General features: G+C 38.6%; 1 protein-coding gene across 2 annotated transcripts in view; it reads left to right on the forward strand.

Annotated features, from left to right (window-relative positions):
• The window catches only part of LOC149541391 (tyrosine decarboxylase 2-like), a 227901-nt gene that overhangs the window by 110962 nt on the left and 95609 nt on the right, over nucleotides 1–21330 (forward strand). The window lies entirely within an intron of this gene.

Here is a 21330-nt window from a genome sequence, read left to right on the forward strand (position 1 = left end):
GCCCAATCCATGCCCGCATATATGTAGCCTATAGAAGGTTTCTCTCCATCAATAGTTTATAGAAGAGATACAAGGGCCTCATTGATCTGCATATAATGCAAAAAAAATATTTGAGTCAAAAATAAATTATAAAGCTAAATCATTAAATAATAAATAACAATACTAAATGTTAAATTGTAAAAAAAATCACCTTGATTATTTCTTGAGTAGGTGCCCAAAAACCATCCTCATCAAAGAGAATATTCCCCACATCTATACCCGTAGTGGTCTTAGCATAGGAAGAAGAAACAAACTCCTCTCCAACAATCATGTGCCTCAATTCTTCGACTTTAGTGTGATGAAATTTGAGGCAAACCTTGTGATGCCCAAATGAGCTAACTCCCTATTTCCCATGTATTTCCTCATTGTGGCGAGGACAAATGCATGATTATATATAAACTTGCATATACTTTTTTCCCTTTCAACACATGTAATACCCCTACCCAAATCTGATTGAAACTTGTTTTATTTGCTTTTAGAAATTTTGTCAAACACTTGTACAGCAAAGGGATATATGACTGATTTTATTTTCAGTTTGTTTTCAGAATAAGAAAGATGACTTCTAATATAATAGGATGACTGAAAAAAGACTTCTCTTTCACTTAGTCTACACCTAACATGAAATGCAACTTTTTTTTTTTTTTTTTCCTTGATGCACTATATGACATCTATTCAATGCAAATTAACACTTACAGCCAAGTGACATTATGTCAAACAGTTGGCATGCAAACTAACATTATATTTCAAACTTCAAAATTGATATTTTTCTGATATAAAATTTTTGATATAAAATCAGGTTACAATGCCTTCAACAATCTAACTAGACTGTCCATACAAAACCATATAGATTTATTTTAAGATAATGCATAAACATGAAGATAAAATGAAGCGAACTTGAGATTGGTAGGTAGCTTTGAAACTGATGCACTATAGCGGTAACACTATTCACGATTCTTGTAGTGATTGCACTATAGCAGATTGGTATAAACTTAATAATATGCCTCCAAATTGGCTGCTTAAATCCTTCTAAAGTGCAGATAAAATGAGGGCATCGAATGACCCTTAAATTTGAAGTGTATCTTCTTCATGAATTGCTGCAAAAACTCAATAAGCTTCAATGAGATGACTGAAATATCACCTCCAGCAAATGCAACAATATCAACTAATAGTTTCACAGCCTCAAAGTTTTCAATCAAAGAGAATTATCTTTCTCAATGACTGAAATATCCTACAGAAACCCTTGGCTCCACAAGTGCACAAGCAAATGTCAATATCAAATTTGGATGCCCTACAATGAGGCTCTCTCCTCTATTTATTCTATTCCTTCACCCCTTCTAGAAGAACATAAAATATTATTTTATTGCACTTTTCTAAAAGCTTCCTCCTTTCCAACAATAATTAGTTGTGCTTCTAGAACATTCCCTTTTCTATATAATATAATATTATTTTAGTGACTTATGATTTAATATTTATTTTAGTCACCTTTTAATTAAATTAATTAAATATAAAGTCATCTTTTAATTTTTAAATTATTTAATGACTTTATAAGAAATTAATTTAATTATTTCACCTTATTTCTCCACTTAGCCTTCAAAGAATGAAAGGCTAAGAACTCCATTGAGAAGCTAAAAAGATAGGGACATCACAACACATGATTTGACCCACTCAATCTTACCAATGTCCTCCAACATGAGGTCAAGGCAATGTGCAACATAAGGAGTCCAAAATATTGGGGGGTGCCTCTCCATCAATAGTTTGTTTGTAACAATTTTTAAATTAATTAGAATTTTACACATGTTAAGAAACTTAGAATTAGAAAAGTTCAAAATTTGATAAGTTAAATTTAAAACTTAAAATTTTACGTGTAGCAACATAACTTGCTGCATTATCTCTCACCACCTCCATCACATGTTCTTCCCCCCACCTCTGCTATAACTTCCTCAATAACCTCACACAAGTATGTGGCAATTCTGACTTGAGAGGAAGCATCAATAGATTTTATGAACATGGTACATCCTACAAAATTGAAATAGAGAAAAACATTTAATTATTATGATTATGATTCATGGACCATCAACAAATTAGCAGTCAACAAATCAAAACATAAATTAGCATGTAGAAAAGTAGAATGATCAATTACCTCCACAGGAAACAAAAAAATTGAGGATTGTTTTTCCCCTCCTATTTGTTCAACTATCAGTCATGATGGTGCAACCCTATATGGTCCATTCCTTTCAATGGTTGGCTAGCTTAAACTTCATGTCCTCTACCATTTCATCTAAGAGGTAGCCACTCAACTCAGCCTCAGTAAGGGCTATAAAGTCCAAACCACAAATAGTTACGACATCTATCATGCTTTGCCAATAAGGAGTCCTATCACAAATAGATTATGCTTAGAAATTTAGATAACAAATAATTATGTAATATCAAATATGAATCTATGATTACAGAAATAGAAATATTAAATAATTAAAAAAGAGAAATAAGAAAGAAATAATTACCTCACTGCAATAAATGGAATGTTGCAAAAGTATCAAAACTTGCAAATTTTTTTCCTGGAAGCATCATGTATCTCCTTGTTCAAACTACCCATACTCTCAAGCGAGGGTTGTGAGCTAGGAGTAGTGCGTGGCACAAAGTAACTATCTAAACTGGACTTCCGCACTCTATGCTGAAATACAATAGACCCAAGCTCAGTATAAGAACGACTAGCACTAGGACAAGCACTAGGAAAAGCACTAGTACTAGGACTAGTAGTAGCACTAGCACTAGCACTAGGACGAAAGCGAGGCCTAGAAGAATCCTCTCCAACGCAACCTACGGATGCAGATGCCGATGTGGGTTAGGGCACATTGGAGCCAATTGCACCTAACTATTCAAGTTGTCTTTTCTTATTTAACTTCTCTTGCAACAACGCGTCTAATGCCATATAACATTTTCTTTTTGCCTCAGTGGTTTGTTTAGTGCATGGTGTAATATCATGTCCATGTATGCCTGTAATGTGATATTTGAATCTATAGATGCCACCCGAGTTTATTTCTTTACAAAAGAAACATTTTGTTTGATATATTGATCTTCCAGGAAATTTTTCAGTATAGATCCAAGTCTCATCCTTTTTAGGCATTATGGAAAATGAAAGCTAAGGCTACTGCAATAAGAAAAATCCATTAGAAGCTTAAACTAAAAAGAAATAGCAAACCCTACATTATTTTTGAGCAAATTGTACAACGTAAAATCAAATAGATGTTTGCAATTTGTTATATAAACATTATAGGGTTTGCAAGATTGCACCTTGCAATTTAGTAAAAAAAACATGTAGAAACTAAAAGACAATCAAGATTTATAAATGAAAACTTTTAAAAAATGACAAAAGAATGAAAAATACACTAAAATACAAAAAAAATCAACACTTACCTCTTGCAAATGAGTTGAGGAGTGTAGCTATTGGCTCCTTAAGCTCCCAATGCAATATTACAGCCTCCCCAAACTAATTCTTGATCTCCTTGATCCTCTTCTTTCTTGTTTTTTGCAACTCTATGGTTTCTCTTTTCTCTTCTCCTCTCTCACTTTTCCTCTCTTCTTCTCATACTAAACAATTAGAAAGCCCTTTAGGGTTACAAAAAAGAAGAAAGACAGAATAAAATATTTAAAAAGTGTTTAATTTTTTATGTTTTTGAGTGACAAACTTATGCTAGCCGTGGCTGATTTCTCGTGTCGATTCAAGGCAAGTTTTAGCGATTTTTGATAAATTGAGATTTTTGGCAATTTTGGCAATTATTGACCCAAAAATTGGTGAGCAAATTCACCGGCTTGCCATGAATCACTCAGCTTGAGTTGGATCACTGAATCGCCTGAATCAGGATGATTTACATTACTCTAGTTTCATGTGCCCAAGATTTAAAACTTTTCAACCCTATTCCAATGAGCTATGACACTAAGGTGACCAATATACAATACCAACAAAGATAGAAACATCAATGTATTTAATTAAATTAGAATCATAATTCACTTGTCTTGTAAAAATGACTGAAGAAGCAACAAAGTCAAAGTCTAACACATGAGTGATCCTGGTGAAGAAAAATGATGAATGAACCTAATGGCCTAACTGACTAAAAATAGATGCTCCCTCCAAGATTCTAGGAGCCCAAACCAAAAGTGAAAAATAAAAAAATGGAGCATCATTCAACTCCTTGAAGTTTCTAAGTCATTTGAGCTTATCATAACCATCCGTTGACTCACTAGAAATAGAAGTTCCAACAAACGACACCATAAACCTAAACAAGGTCCTCTAATCACTTATATTAGCCTACGAGAACCTAGTAATTGGATAAATCCATCCACTATCATGATCATGCTAAAAAGGGGACATTAAAGGCAACCATATTCTTGTCCATATAATTCATATGACAAAACCATCAATGTTCGGCCCTATCTTCAAACAACATTAGTGAAGACATGTAGGTGCACTATTACACGGCTTTGCTAATATGAAGGATATATGATTTGCAATACAAAATACATGAGTTGCACAAGGACTTACATGATTTGCACATTATGGTGAAAGGTAGCCATGGTAACCTTAGAAATGATAGTTATGATATCCAATATAAAGCTGTAGCCCTAAATAAAAAACTGTTACAATCACAATCACTAATGACAAATTCAAGAAAAAAGAAGGGAAAAGTGCAGAAAGACAATGATGAGCATATTAAAGTAGAAAATATCATGTTTGAGAGTGTTATAGGGAGTGAATGCAAAGCATGGTAGGAAAACACTCCAAAAGATCACCCCTTGAAAGCTTCGCTATAAAATGTTGAGGTAGATAAAATTATTTTTATGCCTATTGTCAACCTTGGAGATTTTGAACAATTATTGTGCACCATGGTTCACGGCTATGAAAGAAGCACATTCAAGTGCACAAAAAACACTTTGATTAAACAATGATAGTATTTTACTCAACCAAGGAGTTCAGAAGGGTATTTGGGGTGCCAAATATAGGAAATTGGCAACCAAAACCTCTTAAAAATGCTTCCTGAGGATAAAAAACAATTTTTGGAATTCATATGTAGAGAGAACCTCATAGAGAAACAATGGGATAACTTGTGAAGTAGTAGGAATAATAGAAGATTGGAAAAATCCATCATAACCTATCCAAAGTGGAGGTGCATAATGGACTCACTGAAGAGAAAACTCACATGCAAGAGTAGAGCATTTGATATTGCCATATGGATAGTAAGGCTAATTAATGGGCTGAATAATGGAAGAGCATACAGTAGGAGATAATGCTTGTCTTACCAGATTGAGCAATTCTTTGCAACTCAAACATAGGACATTCATATGCCACACCATATCGTCGCCCTTTTTTTGAGGCACTTTGCACACAGCTTGTGCTTGAGCATTGGCATACTTTTGTTCTTGCCAACCAAGTTGAACCATATAAACCCACTATGAATTAACAACAGGAAATTTCAAACCCTTAAGGAAGAGGTATAGGTAGGAAGTCACAAACAACACAAAGGAGAGAGAAGAGAATGGAAACTCGGAGGAAGAAGAGGAGGAAACAATAAAAATGTGTCATCCTCTTCTAGTTATAGCTCACAAAATGAGGATTTTAGCATGGCATCTTGTCGTACTCAATGACCACAGAAGGCACAAGCAGTAACACAAGAGGATGTAGAGGAGAGATGAGAGGAAATTCAGTTCTTACTTATACAACAAGGGTCCCTACCTAGGACAATGCTAGAGAATGCATTGGAAGTACCAAAAGAGAATGTTGCACTCAAGACAAAGACCTTATGGAGGGAGCTAGCTATATGGATGGAGGTTGCATGCTAGGAGGTAGTACCTATGGGAGGTGTATAAGAGATGACAACCCATAGAGGGGAGTGTTAGAAATTTAAGTCCACCAAGATAACTGAGACTGGGGGGGGGGGTTGCGTAAATCAATTATTTAGTTGTTAAAGCATTTGTCAACCTTATTAATCCTTAACCATATGAGCAATGTAATCAGCAACCATAAGAAGATACTCATACACAATAACACTAGATATGTTAACTAGAGAACCCTTGATCAGAGGGAAAACCCTAAGGGGGATGGTACCCACAAAATGATGTACTAATATAAAAATTCCTTGTAAGAGGATGGACTCTGTTAGGAGCTAGTGAAATACATTGAGTACATATTAGTCCTTGTTAGGAGACTTTGAATCCCTATAGGGAGATTCTAACCCTATTAGGAGTTGTAGAAGGAAGAAGGACCCACTGTCCAAACAACTTCAGGGGCAAAACCACTGAACTCATTGTCCAACTGGTCTCTGTATAATAAAATTAAAATAACCTCAACTCCTCTATCCTCTTGACCAGACTTATCTTCTTCTAATCTCAATACCAGATTGCCAATCTCACATTCAAATAACCCCTTGGATTGCTTACACGCATTTCATATCACTTGCACAATTCACACTTCACATATCATATCACACATTTCTTCACAAGGAAAATAACCTTCCTTTATACCATATCCTTAAAATAATTCCTTAAGTTAGCCTTGAGGCTTTACCAATTAATTATGATAGGACCTTATTACAATAAACAATCATTTTACAATTACACAATATTTTCAGCTCCTGTGTTCCCCCGAGTTTTCAGGACGGGGATGGTAGGGGACAGCGAGATGAGTTTCTTGGAGAACAATTTTTTTTGGCGATTTTGCGGACGGGGGGGACAACAAGCGGGGACAGCTATATATAGGGAAATTGTCAAATATACACTAAAATTTGCAAATATACATGTCATTCATATGAAACTAAGTACAAAGCATGTCATTTAAATATTGTAGAACCTTAATATACACCATTTGAATGCCATCTAGGAAAAAATACCCAACTTCAATACTTAATTGTCAATATGCATATCAATATGTGAACAAAATTATTTCAATAAAAATATTTAAATATAAGTTAAGCAGTGAACAATATCATAAAAATCTGAAAATCTAAATATGCCTAAAGGCTAGAGGGCTTCCATAAAGTTTCATCATGATGTTCAAGTTCAATTTTTCACATAGAAAACAAAATATAGAAAAATGAAGCGAACTGCTGCTCAAGCTCTTGGAAGCAAAAAAATCACCTCTTCTTGCAAAATGAAAACCCCAGCCATTTGTAACACACTCCAACTTCACAGGCAAAACTAAACAAATGACAAAACAATCACAATGTGGTCTTTTTTGACCTTTTAAGGCATTAGGAGGGGCAAAGCCCACTAGACGACCAAGTAGGGACAAACAAAATAAAGTTTTTTGTTTTAAATTTTTTTAAAGCTTCACAAAGAATGGGGACGACTGGCCATCCCCGGTAGGGGACTTTTAGACATCTCCTTTTTTTATCCCAGAAGTCCTCAAGTATTAGGGACACCCCCTGCATTTTTGCCTAATTGGGGACGGCGGGAGGATGTCCCATACCCGTCCCCCCATCTTGGGGACGTCCCCATCTTGAAAACCTTAGCTTTTTAGGCATGGACACATCCCTAGGGTACATAGATCATCTCACAATTTTCACATCTTTTCACACGTTTGACATCTGACTTTGCGCACTTGCTAACATTACCATCAAGTTGTCTACTATCCATGTCCAACTTCATACATCAAGATTCTATACCTATTAGGAGATACAATCCAAATATTAGAGATTGCTTGTCATGTACACTGTTTGTGTATTGTCCTTTGTAATTCATGAATAACTCTCGCATATCTTCGACTCTTTGTACGCGCTCTTTTTCACTACATTAGGATACAATGTAGAACACTTCCTCGACTATGCTTGACCTCATCATCAAGGTATAGTCCATACGACTTGGTTCTCTATCTACTACTTTGTCTGTCTTCACAAAAACAATTCGATGTTGACATCAATGACAAACACAATCATTGATGCAATATGTCAATCATGCTATCCTTCTGTCCAATGCTTAGGATACTCCCCCAAAGGGATACCATCAGCATTCATGCTAACAATCTCCCCCATTGGCATTAATGGAAACATAAATGAAAAATATCTAAGTTACAAGAGTATCAAATCAAACTTTATTGTTGTTGTTGTTCTCTTCTTTTCAAATCCTCTTAATCAATCAAATCTGAAACTCATGGGAACACTGCTCTTTCTGTGCTTCCTTATTCTTAGGAGTTGTTCACAACTTCTCCCCCATTGATATAGCTTATTTTTTCTCCCCATTGACATCAATAAATACATGAACAATTCTCTCCCATTCATCTCCCACATACTACCAAGAAATGTTATCATGTACTTTCTCTCCTCCATTGTGCTAGAGGATGTTTCTCATGAATACTTCTCGCCCTTTGACATCAATGACAAAGACTTCATTATGTCCATCATCTTCTCAAAGAATTTAATCAGCTCAAGTGTCCAAAGACACAATTCTTTACCAACTACTAATAGTCCTTGATGACTTTGCTCATCATGTAATCTCCCGAAGAGGAACTCGGCCTAAAGGCGATCGTGCCCTAAAGGCAATTTTGGCCTTAAGGGGATTTCGACTTGAAGGAGATCTCTATCTAGAGCCAATTTTGATCCAAAGGAAATCTCATTCCAAAGGGGATCTTGACCCAAAGGCAATTTCTCTAATACCACTATAATGTCCTGAAGGGGAACTTGGCCTAAAGGCGATCTCATCCTAAAGGGGATCTCTGTCTAGAGGCAAACTCCACCTGAAGGAAATCTTGGCCCGAAGGGGATCTTTGCTTGAAGGAAATTTCACTAATAACACCGTAATGTTTCTATGCCCATCGGTCTCAAATTTCTAGTTCATGAATGTATATAGTTCCTTGCATGCGGCGAATCAGCTAGAATTTGCCTTGTTCATATGGTAGCCAAGACCAACGAGTGGTGTACATGATAGCAAGTTGTCCGTATAGTGAATTTGGAATGGTATGTCCATATAGTAGAAAGATTTAGATTGCGTGGGTGGAGTGTAAGTCCGTATGGTAGAGGTAGTGTGAAAATACGGTGACGATGGCTAGGTGTCGTATGGTAATGCGGAAGGATGACCATACGGCTAAGGAATATGAGGTGTTGGCATATGGAAAAGGTATGGTGATGGCGTATTGGGGGGGTGATGGTTATTGGTGGGTCATACGACTGCTAGTCTATACGGATGGTGATAGATTTATGCCAAGGAAATAGTGGAGTGTGTGTGTGCCTTCCATGATGCCAAATCTAATACAAGTTAAGACAATCGCCAATAAAAAACATAAATCAACACAAATATGGACAATCTAAATCATGTAAATATATATTAGCAGACAATGATGGTGCTCCAAATGTGCTAGACCCGAAGCAAAATAATACAAAGAATAGGAATAGGGCAATGGTAGAGTCCTATCGAAACCAAACTAGCCCAGTAGGGAAGATCTTTCACTTCCAAAATGGTGAACAATAAAGAACTCCAATAGGAATTCACAACACAAAGAAAATAATCCAAATCACATGCCCACTACTACCTACATGCCATGCTTAAATGCCCTCCGAAGGGATTGTCGAGGATTTACAAATAAAGCTGACGGCAACACCTACAGAAATAAAAAAATGGGTCTGTGATATACTAAATCAATCGGAACCACAAATACCAATTTTATTAACTTGGGCCCATATTAATTAATTAAAGTAAATAATTAAAAGTCATTTTATTATATTATTTAAATTCTAGGAACCAATTAATTAATTAATTTAATTTAATTATTGAATTAAAATTTGAGGACATGACAAATCCTCGCTGCCCAAAGATTGCTTGCCGTCAAGAAATCCATCATCAAATGAAAGGCCAATAGCTCTAGGGTCCCAAACCAAATGCGTAGGCGAGACAAGTGAAATGACATTATTCCTCCGCAACACCATATTGCCATCAAACTTTTGCTGCACCACTGATATAAATATTGTCATGTCCCAAGTCGCCAGGATCCCAAAGATGCCAATCATAAAATACATCGATGTCATCATATTCATCAATCTATTATGGAAACTCATAACTTAGGCAAATGGTGTTGCTCTTGCGCGAAAGTTCCTCACACGGAAAGATTGCAGTTATACATGCCTTGAGCATAGTTGGAGGATCAATCAATGGTAGCAATCGTTACTGCAAACAACCTTTGTCCCATTCTCTAGGTTCATGATTCAATTAATGTGACTCCAAATTATTATCCATGCTTTCCTATAGATTGGCAACCTTGCTCTCATCACACACAGAGAGCATTATGGGGGTTCACTTCAACATTGGTTTTGTTGTTAGCACTAGGATCCCAAACCAAGCATGCAGGTAAGATGAGTCAGTTATCATCAAACCTCCCCTGTACCACATTGTCTTTAGGCTTCCACTACGCCACTCTAATATAAACATTTTTGTGCCCTTCAATAGGATCCCAAAGATGCAAATCGAGGAAATCTTTCACATCATTATGTTCAAAAATCTCTCTAGGTATGGTCATACACATAGACGCCAACAGTGGCACAAACTTAGCTATTGGCACAATCACAATGACCACTATTATATTCCTAACGGACAAAACATCAACGAAGAGAGCCTCGGTGGTGAGAATGTCAGTGAAAGGGGGCTTGGCCGTGAGTACCTCAGCGATAGGAGCCTCGGCAAAGGTTGTCGTGATGATGGGAGCCTCAGCAAAGAGTACCTTAGTGAAGTGAACCTTGACGAAGAGTATCTCGATGAAGGGAGCCCCAAAAATGAGTACGTCAACGAAGGGAGCCTTGGCAAATAAAGCCTCAATGGAGAGTACCTCGGCGGCAAAAAAAATTTTAGTTGCAGATAAAACCTCAGTGGCACACATAATCCCAATTGAAGCCTTGACGATGGATAAAGCCTCGATAACGAGAAACATCTCAATGGTGACAAACATAGCTACTGTGATAGGCACAACCACAATGACAGACACACAATGATGATAGAGATAACCACGATGACATCGACAGGCACAACTACAAAGACGGACACAAACTCAACGTTGGACAAACGCGGCGTCAGTGATGGACACGATGGTGATAGACATGACAATGGACTCGATAACAGACACGGTGGGGGTGATGACAATGAACACAATGACGATGATGGACATGGTGACGGTGACAACAACGGACACAATAACGGTGAAGGACGTGGCAATGGGCACGGTGATGGTGACGAAAATAGACACAAAATATGCCTAAAGGACAATTTGGAAGAATTAACTCTATTCAATATCCAAACTCAACATGTCCAAATGAATTCTCGAAGTGCCTCAAGAGGTTCTAACCTCTTCTTCAGATGTACATTATTTACTAAAAGATACTTTTTCTCTTTCTCCAATGTCCCATTAAATTAATAGGAACAAATTTTTTAAGCAAGTCACTTCTATTTTATAACTGGCACCCAAATTGTCCTTCATTAAATTAAGTAAAATAATTATTAAGTTAGATCTTTATTTTAATAGCCGACCCAACTCTAAAGGCCACGCCCCTCCATGAGAAGGCATACAGCTATAAACACTTGACTCAAGTTGGAGAGAATATCATGTATGAAATATCTGACATTTGGTGTCAACATGGAGCAGAATGTAAGAAATAAGTAAATGATGAATAAGGGAATCATGATAAAAATTATTGGCTGCTAAGGGAATTCAAGAAGCTTCAAGTAAAGAGAATAGATTAAAAGATTAAAGTGAGAATAGCCAAGAGGAATTTTAAAAAGTGCAGCCTGTAAAAACCCTGCCTAATTATAGCTTCAAATTTTCCTTTACTAATCAAAGATTTGGCATTTAATCAAACATTTGGCAAATAAATTCCCCCAGCAGAGTAATGCAAATGAATTTAATGTTTCTTTGATATAATCAAAATGAATGTTCTGCCTATATATTAATCGCTCTTTGGAATTTTGCAAATTAACAATGACAATGAAAATCTAATCAATTTCAATTCTGCCAACTTAGTTGATAGAGAAAAAATACAATTCTGTGATGAACTTATTTCAAATTAAGATTGCATACAAAGAACCTGTTCCAGAATTAATTTGCAAGTTGTTCAGCTCTAGGATGAAATATTGAGACTTTGAACGCCTTAAACTCCAGCTGCAAGGCTCTTGTTTGTGTTTTCCACCCTCCTATAGCCCATGCTGATCTCTATGATGCAAGGAACGGGGCCTGATAGTGCATTACATACCCCCAACACTCAAACGCAGGGCAGAAGAGTAAATCGCAGGCCTGTAACTAATAAGCACAGACCCTTAATTCTTCAACACGAGCCTTTCCGAGTGTTTACAAACCTCCAAATGTCAATACAGGCCTCCAAGGAATAGACATAGGCCTCTACAGGAAGTTGCAGCTTACTAACAAATCAATTTGCTGTCTTTATATAGGACTGCAGCCCTTCAAACACCCAACACAATGCCACCCACCTAGTCACAGATTACACAGTTATGGTGGTGCGAAATGAATAAGGAATGGCTTCCCAAATTGGAGAGTAAGCCAACGCTTAAGTCCAGATTTCTTCAAGCGCCTAATGTATACTTGAAACTTGCAAATCCCTCATAGCCAACCAAAAACTCCTTAGCACAGTAAATGAACAGACAAGAGACTCACCAAATTAATGCTATCAATCTATTGTTCAGATCTGCTTACCTTAGCACAGAATTGGATGTACCAAACCTTCTCAGCAAGACTTGTCTTCTCAGCTACAGGAAACACAGTATGAAAAGACATTGAATTCACCAATGGACAATCAGCTCCTCAGCCACAGTAGAAACAATAGAGGAAGCTCTAGAATCAAACACTCAAATCAGACCCTTCTACTTCAGCAAGGGCAAAGAAAAACAGAACTCAAAAAAAAAGTCACAAAGGCACAAAACCAAATATATAATCAAGCGTGTCCTTCCCAATGAAATGAGCTCTCATTTATAAGCATTCGTTGGCAAAAGTTTCCATAAAACTCCATTTCAGAAATTGAGAAAGTTTCCCAAAAGAACTCAACACTAGAAACTTCCCAACTTGTTTTTTAGAAGTATCTCTTAAAGTCATTATTATAATAATATAAACATTATTATAAGAATGCAACTCAATGAATAATAAATAAATAATAGCTCATGCAATTATTAACCTATTGAACTGCAGGTGACAACCAACTACCAAGCCATCCACTACACTGTTGAAAATAGCAACTGCCCTTAATAGACTTACTAAAAATAGTAAGTAATCAACTGAGGCCCCCAAAACTCCCTGTCAGCTCATGAGGGTCGCTATAATGAGCTAACTCTATCAACTGCATAGACTGACAATAAATGGGGACATTACACAACCATTGATAAGATAAGAAATAAAATAAAAGTCAAAAAAAGAAAAAATACAAAGCAATGAAGTGTGAAGTTTTGTAACAAGAGTTTTAAGAAGAAATATAGAAAACTTGGAGCAAAGTTGTAAATGAAAACTAAATGAAATCATCCTAATACTAACAGCTATACAAAAGAGTGTACCAAAAGATACAGGAGGAGGATTGTGTAATGTTGATGCTAAGGTAAAGAAAATCATTTTACAGATAGAGAGAAATAGATTGGGTAGATATGGTAAAATTAAAGATAATGCATGTGAGAATGCAAGAAGCATTGCGATTTAAGAGTATTAGAACGTAAGCAGATAGAGTGCATATGTATAAGAAGATCTAAGAGAAGATTATGAATATGAGATTTGTGTAAGTGATATATAAAAGAGATCAAATTGCCCATCATTTGTTGGAGGAGAAACATAGAAGGTGGTACTTTGATGTTGGAAGTTGGTGCTTGTTAAAGGACAGATTGGTGTCTCCTTCTTGGGAGTTGGTGCTTTCAAAAGGTTGGTGGCTACAAATTCAGAAGTGGAAGTTGGCACTCACAGTTAGGGGTTGGTGCTCATAGTTAGGAATTGGTGCCTCTTGTAGGTTGGTGCCTACATAAATTGTAAAAGAAGAATTATATAAAAGCATTAATTTGCAGTGATTTTCCTATTAGTGATTCCACATAAACATTTTGTTATTATGCTCATCTTATGTGCATGTTTTTTGGAACTTGGTAAATAATACTATTGTGATTGATAAATGAAAAAGAAACCCATTCTATATGCAATGATTATTGTATTGATATAATAGAACCAAATACAAGTGATAACGTAGAAGCTAGTAGATGTGATGAGGCAAGTGTAAAAGAGGAAGGAAATTTTAAGGAATAACTTCACTTTGTATACATAGGGAATGAGAAACTAAAGAAAAAGATAACAAAACCCAAGACCCAAAAATTTAACTAGAAGAGGCCAAGTGAATTGAGGAAGTTATGAAAGCTGTCAGCCGACTGGATGGTTCTGGCGGTGTTTCTGTAGCCGACGGATTGACTGTCGTTGGTGTTTTGTATTTTGTAGCCGACGGGTAAATAGTCTGTAGCGGATGTAATATTGTGGCCGACGGACTCCTTCGGGAAGGTTCGGTGGTAGTATTTATATCCCGTCCGGGAACATTGTAATGAATCATCTATTATGAAGCATAATGTAATTATCTGGCATATTGCGAATATTATTCTGCTATTCTATTCCATTGTCTATATGCATTGATTTCTTTACCAGTACGGTAAACATTTGTATAAGTTTCCCAAAAGAACTCAACTCTAGAAACTTCCCAACTTGTTTTTGTAAACATTTGTTTTGGAAGTTGTTCTTTACGAGTCGGCAATCTTTTGAAATCTCCGTCGGCATTCGGCTTGCTGTGCCAAAATTAAATTCTCTTGCACAGTACGGATTCCATCCTTTCCCTTGACCTTATTCCGATCCTTGTTAAGCTGATTTGGCATTAATCTTCATTCCTCCCACCTTCCAGATTCATAAGGCAACGGTGCCAAATGTTTACCGTACTGGTAAAGAAATCAACGCATACAAACAATGGAATAGAATAGCAAAATAATATTCGCAATATGCCAGAACATTACATTATGCTTCATAATAGATGATTCATTACAATGTTCTCGGACGGGATATAAATACTACCACCGAACCTTCCTGAAGGAGTTCGTTGGCCACAATATTATATCCGCTACAAACTATTTACCCGTCGGCTACAAAATACAAAACACCGACGACAGTCAATCCGTCGGCTACAGAAACACCGCCGGAACCATCCAGTTGGCTGACACCATCCCTCCCAAAAAAAACAGTTGTCTCCTGACGACTAACAAAATATCGAAGACAAATTAACAAACAAAATACATTAACGAACTAACTGCAACAAGAAAAATCTGCTTCCGCCACATCACTTTTACATTCATCCCGTTGCATTTGTAGTCTCTACTAACACAATACTGTCTCCTCAAGCTGACCATGATAGCCACCCATGCTGCTTTCTTTGTTTTCAATTCCTCAGTACCCTGAGCCAAGTGTCACTACACTGCCTCCAACTAGATGATCAGGTCCTCCCGAGCTCTCTACGCATCCACCAAGACAGCCTCACAGCCAACACCTGCTCCCACTGCTTCTGGTACACAACACTCTGTGCCTATAGCAACTTCAAATCTTCTCAACTGGTTAGATTCCCACGACTGATATCCGCAACGACTAGGGGTCCAGGGGGCAACGCCCCTGGCAGGGTCGAGGGGCAGCACCCTTGCGAGGTCCAGGGGCAGCGCCCCGGTGCACTCCCTGTCACAGTACAAGGCGAGGTCGAGGGGCAGCACCCCTCGCCGCCAAGACCAAATTAGCACTCTAGAGCCCACACAAAAATGCACGGAACAGACTATTTCTGTCATTTTCTGCCTATTCTACACTCTTTCCGGTAACCACTGCTGCTTCCCCTTCCATTTGGCATCGTCTGTTACTCATTCTAAACAACTTGAATCTGTCATCATTTTTTTTTTTTTTTTTGAGTTTCCTCCACTCATTACAAGAACAACTTCCACCCCGCAGAAGAATACGCTGGGTATACCCTTCCCGTGGAAGGAATCTTACTCCTGTAATTTTTCCCACTCCTCACAAAACTCTGAGCTCCTGCTACTTACACGTAGGTAGCTCCCCCTTAGCTTCCTTCAGCAATGCGATTCAAATTTCTATTCTAATCAAACTCCAGTAATACGACTCGAGATTGCCGATTATGCTTTTGCATCCTCCATAGAGACGCCTCTACTTATAAAAATATCAAAAAGGAATATGTCCATCAATGCCGGCTCTACAACACGCCAAATTCTGCTATTCAAGAACGCGTACAAATGAAATCTGAAAGCAAATATTCAACATCTTTAATGGCAGTAACAGACTTTTTGCTCGGCATGCTCTAGTTCGCAAATCAAGTCGCTATAATGGCTGCCTTAGAATCCATTAGCGCTATGTATGGAGGCGATTTTCTCTTCTCAACGAAGACATGGCAAAATGGAAGACCCGTTCCTACTTTCTCTTCAGAGTGAAATATCGACAAATCTCTTGAAATCCCTCTAATTTACTTGACACGTAATTGCAAAAAAGCACCAATTTCTCCTCCACCACGCCGGTAGGAAAACTCTCGCTGTTTTTCTTTAACAACCCCGAGGACTACTTCCGCGGACAAGATAGGCTGGAGGAAGGAATTGACCGGCAGGAAAAAAACTCTTACTGTTTGTCTGGCGGAGGAGTTAGAAAATTTAGAGCCCACGGACAGGCTACCCGCGGGGCTTTTCATTTACCCACGAACAGACTATCCATGGGGCCTTTGCCTTTACCACTCGTAGACAGACTGCTGCACGCGGGTTTTTCATTTACCCACGGACAGACTATCCGCGGGGCCTTTGCCTTTACCACCCGCGGATAGACTGCTGCCCGCGGGCTTTTTATTTTTGCTTATTTTTATTTTTTGTTCCTTTTTTTTTTTCCTTTTTTTTTGTTCAAAAAATATACAAAGCACCTCAAATTTGCCCATTCGGCCACGACAAGGGAGTCCCCTTCTGCAACAACGAATAAGTCTTCCTAGCACCATATATTTTGAATTTGGATCCGTTGACTGCCGGAGGTACCTTCTGCCCATCCAAAGTTGATAATCTGATTGCTCCATTGTCGCCGACCTTCCGAGTCTGATATGGTCCAACCCATCTGGCCTTAAACTTTTCCACTTTGATTTCATTCCAACCGTCATATGTCTTACGTCTGTTCTGTGTTTGCGGTCGTTGCGTAACTGGATTATTTCTTTGCTGTTGGTGCCCTTCCACTAATTTTATGCTACGGTAACCTTTTCTTTCTGCGTGGTCCATTCACCATGTACCGGACAGTGGGATCTTTTGTTTTTCTGTGTTCAAACTGTATGTTCTTCCCGTCAGCTTCAGCCATGGCAACTTTTCCTTCTTCCGCTTCTGTGCATTCCTCCGGACATTCATTTTCCTGTGTTTTGTCACGTTCGTCGACCGTTAACATATTGCAACTCGAAAATAGTTTGTAGTCTTCTATCTGCCAGTGGAACAGGCCATTCACCGAGTCCAGGTCGTCATCATTCAATCCTCCATCAAGTCTCAATACTCCTTCTTCGTCTGGTTCCATTCTCCTCTTTACTTCGTCGTCACTTTCGCCATCACTTTCTGAATTTGACGATGCTGCCTCCTCATTGACCATTTGTGTATGCAGGTCAATTGTGAATCTTTTGCCTCCGCGCTTCATTGATAGGGTATTTCGTTTCCAATCATGTTTTACTTTTGCTTGCACCAACCAATCCCGTCCCAAAATAGCGTCATATCCTTTTTTTTTAATGGAATGACCACAAAATCCAATAAAAATGGTTGTGTACCAATTGTTACCGGTTGTGCTTTAAAGATTCCCAACGGTTTGATTTCATGTTGGTTTCCCATGAGCAACTGAAATGCAGGTAGCTACAATGTCGGCTTTCCCAACTTCTTCCAAGTATCCTCCGGCAACACATTCATGCCAGACCCTCCGTCAACAATTGTGTCTGTCAAAACATTTCCCAAAATCCCCATCTTGACGACCGTCGGGTGCCGTCCGGATGTGAGTGCCAGCAGCATTGGGTCTGTTGTCATTACTTCCCTACTATCCCTTCCTATGTCCTCCAGTGCTTTCGAAAATGGTGTATGATTCAAAATAGCCATCCGTAACTGGGGCATTGTGAGAAGGAGGTCACTTATCTTGACCGGTATCTCCGTTTGTAAGATCTTTCGTACAATGTTGTGTTCTGTGAAGTTCCTTGCCAAGGTGCTCGCGATGTCCTTCAACTGAGATGTCCCCGCCAATGATGCCTTTGCAATTTTCGCCTGTGCTTCCCCCAATTTCCTCTTTTCCTCTGCTTGCCTTCGTGTAATTGCTAGAACCTCCTCTACATCTGTGACAACAGTGATCAAGTTTACCCCAGACTTTGGACACTTGGAATCTTCGTGATCGCCGGGTCCACACCATTTGCATAATAATTTCGGTGTGTTTGCTATTGTACAATCCCGCGCAAAATGACCCCACAAATTACACGCTCGGCATTAAATGATTGGCCATCCATTTGCATCATACTGAGTTCGACTTCGGCTCCCATTATTATTGTTATTGTTTGCATTGTTGTTATTTTTCCCTCTAATATTATTCCTGTATCCTCCGGATGTAGCACTGGCGATATTTGTGTTTTCGCTACTACCCGACAGAGAAGCCTCCTGTGTGAGAAACACCTGCGGAGATCCTCTTGTCTTCATGTTAAAGGGGCGCTCTTTTGTCGAATGGCCCATGATCTGACAAATGTCACAAAATTGGTTCTTTGGACACGATCCTTTAGTATGCCCGTCTGTCTTACACTTCGTGCACCACAGCTCACTGTCTTTTGGCTCCTTCTGCATGTTTTTAAACTCCTTCATCATGCGAACCATATCCTTCTGTAGGGCACAAACCTTCTTGCTGCTGCCTTCATCGTTGCTACTATCATCTCCATCAGGCTCGTCGTCATCTGAATCAGAGGAGCTAGTTTTCTTCTTCTTTGTCTTCTGCTCACTTTCAAGGTCCAGTGCTCTATTATACGCGTCCACATATGATGACGGTGGCACAATTTTCATTTTTCTCTGCAACTTCGAGCGTAGGCCGTCCACAAACCATCTTTTCTGCAATCCGTCCGCCGGCTTGCTTTCCATTTTGTTTATTAAGTCTTTTAATCTCCTAGCATAGACACAGACAGTTTCGTGCTTCCCCTGCTTGGTATTAAAAATTTCCGCTACGATTTCATTATCATCTCGCAAGAGTTTAAATTTCGTCAGGAACTCCTTTTTAATGTTATCCCAAGTATTCAGCTTTTTTGGATCCGTATTCGAAAACCAATCAATCGCCACACCCCGTAGGGTTGCTAGAATTTGCCTGACCCATTCATTGGCATCTGTGATTCCGTTTGCCCGCCAGATCATCTCACATGTCTTACAATGTCTGATAGGGTCAGCTGTACCATCGCTCTCAAACTTCGGCAGCTTTTCTTTGGGTCCCGCCATCACAACACTGGAGGTCTGCACTGTCACACTAGAGGTCTGCACTCCCGCACCGACAGTTTGCACTCCCACACCGAAGGTCTGAACTCCCACATCGGAGGTCTGCACTCCCACACCGGTGGACTGCTCTCCCACACCAGCGGACTGCTCTCCCACACCGAAGGTTTCGACAGTTGCGAACTTTGGTGAAGAAGAAGGATCTTCTGAAGTTGTTTCCCGCGGAAGTCTATCCCGGACGAAGAGGTCACTCCACGCTCGTGCTCCCTCGGCACTGCAAGCCGTGCAAGTTGATGCTCTTCCGTCTGAATTTTCTTCCGTTGGCGAACACAAATTCAAGAACTCCTCTCGTGCTTCTTCCACCAATTCCACCCGTTGCCGAGTCTCCTCCAATAGTTCTTCGGCACTCCTATTTCCGTCGGCAATCTTTTGAAATCTCCGTTGGCGTTCAACTTGCTGTGCCAGAATTAAATTCTCTTGCGTAGTACGGATTCCATCCTTTCCCTTGACCTTATTCCGATCCTTGTTAAGCTGATTTGGCATTAATCTTCATTCCTCCCACCTTCCAGATTCATAAGGTAACGGCGCCAAATGTTTACCGTACTGGTAAAGAAATCAACGCATACAGACAATGGAATAGAATAGCAGAATAATATTCACAATATGCCAGAACATTACATTATGCTTCATAATAGATGATTCATTACAATGTTCCTGGACGGGATATAAATACTACCACCGAACCTTCTCGAAGGAGTCCGTCGGCCACAATATTACATCCGCTACAAACTATTTACCCGTTGGCTACAAAATACAAAACACCAACGACAGTCAATCTGTCGGCTACAAAAACACCGTCGGAACCATCCAGTCGGCTAACAAAAGCTCTGTTCAAGGAAAAATAATTTGATTGTGATAAACTAGAGCTTGAAGTTGGGTCCTTGGAGACGGAATTGGAGAAATCAAATGAAAAATTTAATTAAACTATTAAGTTTGAACAAGTAGTGGAATGTTTGAAAAAATACTTAACTCTCAAAGATCACCTTCCATCAAGTTTGGACTTGAGTTTGAAGAAAACAAAGAGGCTACCAATAAAGAGTTGAGCTCAAAGGCTATAAAACCTCCAAAGAAATCAAACAAAGAAAAGTCAATGAGCTATGGTAATAAATTAATAATGGAAAATATAGTAAACCAAACGAAAACACATATGAAGAGGATAAGAAGAACACTTTCAAAAATGCCTTCTCACAAAGGAAGGTGCATATGACTAGAACCTATCATCCTTTTACAAGCTATTATTTCAGATTAACAATTTTGGTGATAAGGAAAATGAATGTAGAACATAAGTGAGACATAGTAGAGAATGGAAAAGAAACAAAAATATGTTGGACAGAAAAGAAGAAACTCCATTTCATATTCTTCTGAAGTGAATAATGGTATCGAATGCTTAAAGTGCAATAATTATGCTCAGTCTCACTATAGCATGACTTTTTGGAAGTGGTTTGGCAAACTCACATAGACAACATATGATGAAAACTTTATGACAAAGCTAAAGGGAAGACCCATAAAATTATTAAAGATGAGAAAAGAGAAAAAACCAAGGACGGACTTTCTGAGCATCCTACTTTGAATACTCCTCACAACCTCTATCATGGTGAACCAATGCATACGATCAATCGGTGAAGGTAATGGAGAAGTCACAAGGATGCGGAAAATAGTGATTGGACACCACACTCAGTATACCACCTCATTTGTATGGAAAGGGCCACATGACGCCAAGCAGGATAATCTATCCACTCTTGGGTTTACTGTAGG

Source organism: Cupressus sempervirens, chromosome 8 (genome assembly GCF_028749045.1).
Source record: "Cupressus sempervirens isolate cs-2001-9-10 chromosome 8, ASM2874904v1, whole genome shotgun sequence".
Classification (NCBI taxonomy): Eukaryota; Viridiplantae; Streptophyta; class Pinopsida; order Cupressales; family Cupressaceae; genus Cupressus; species Cupressus sempervirens.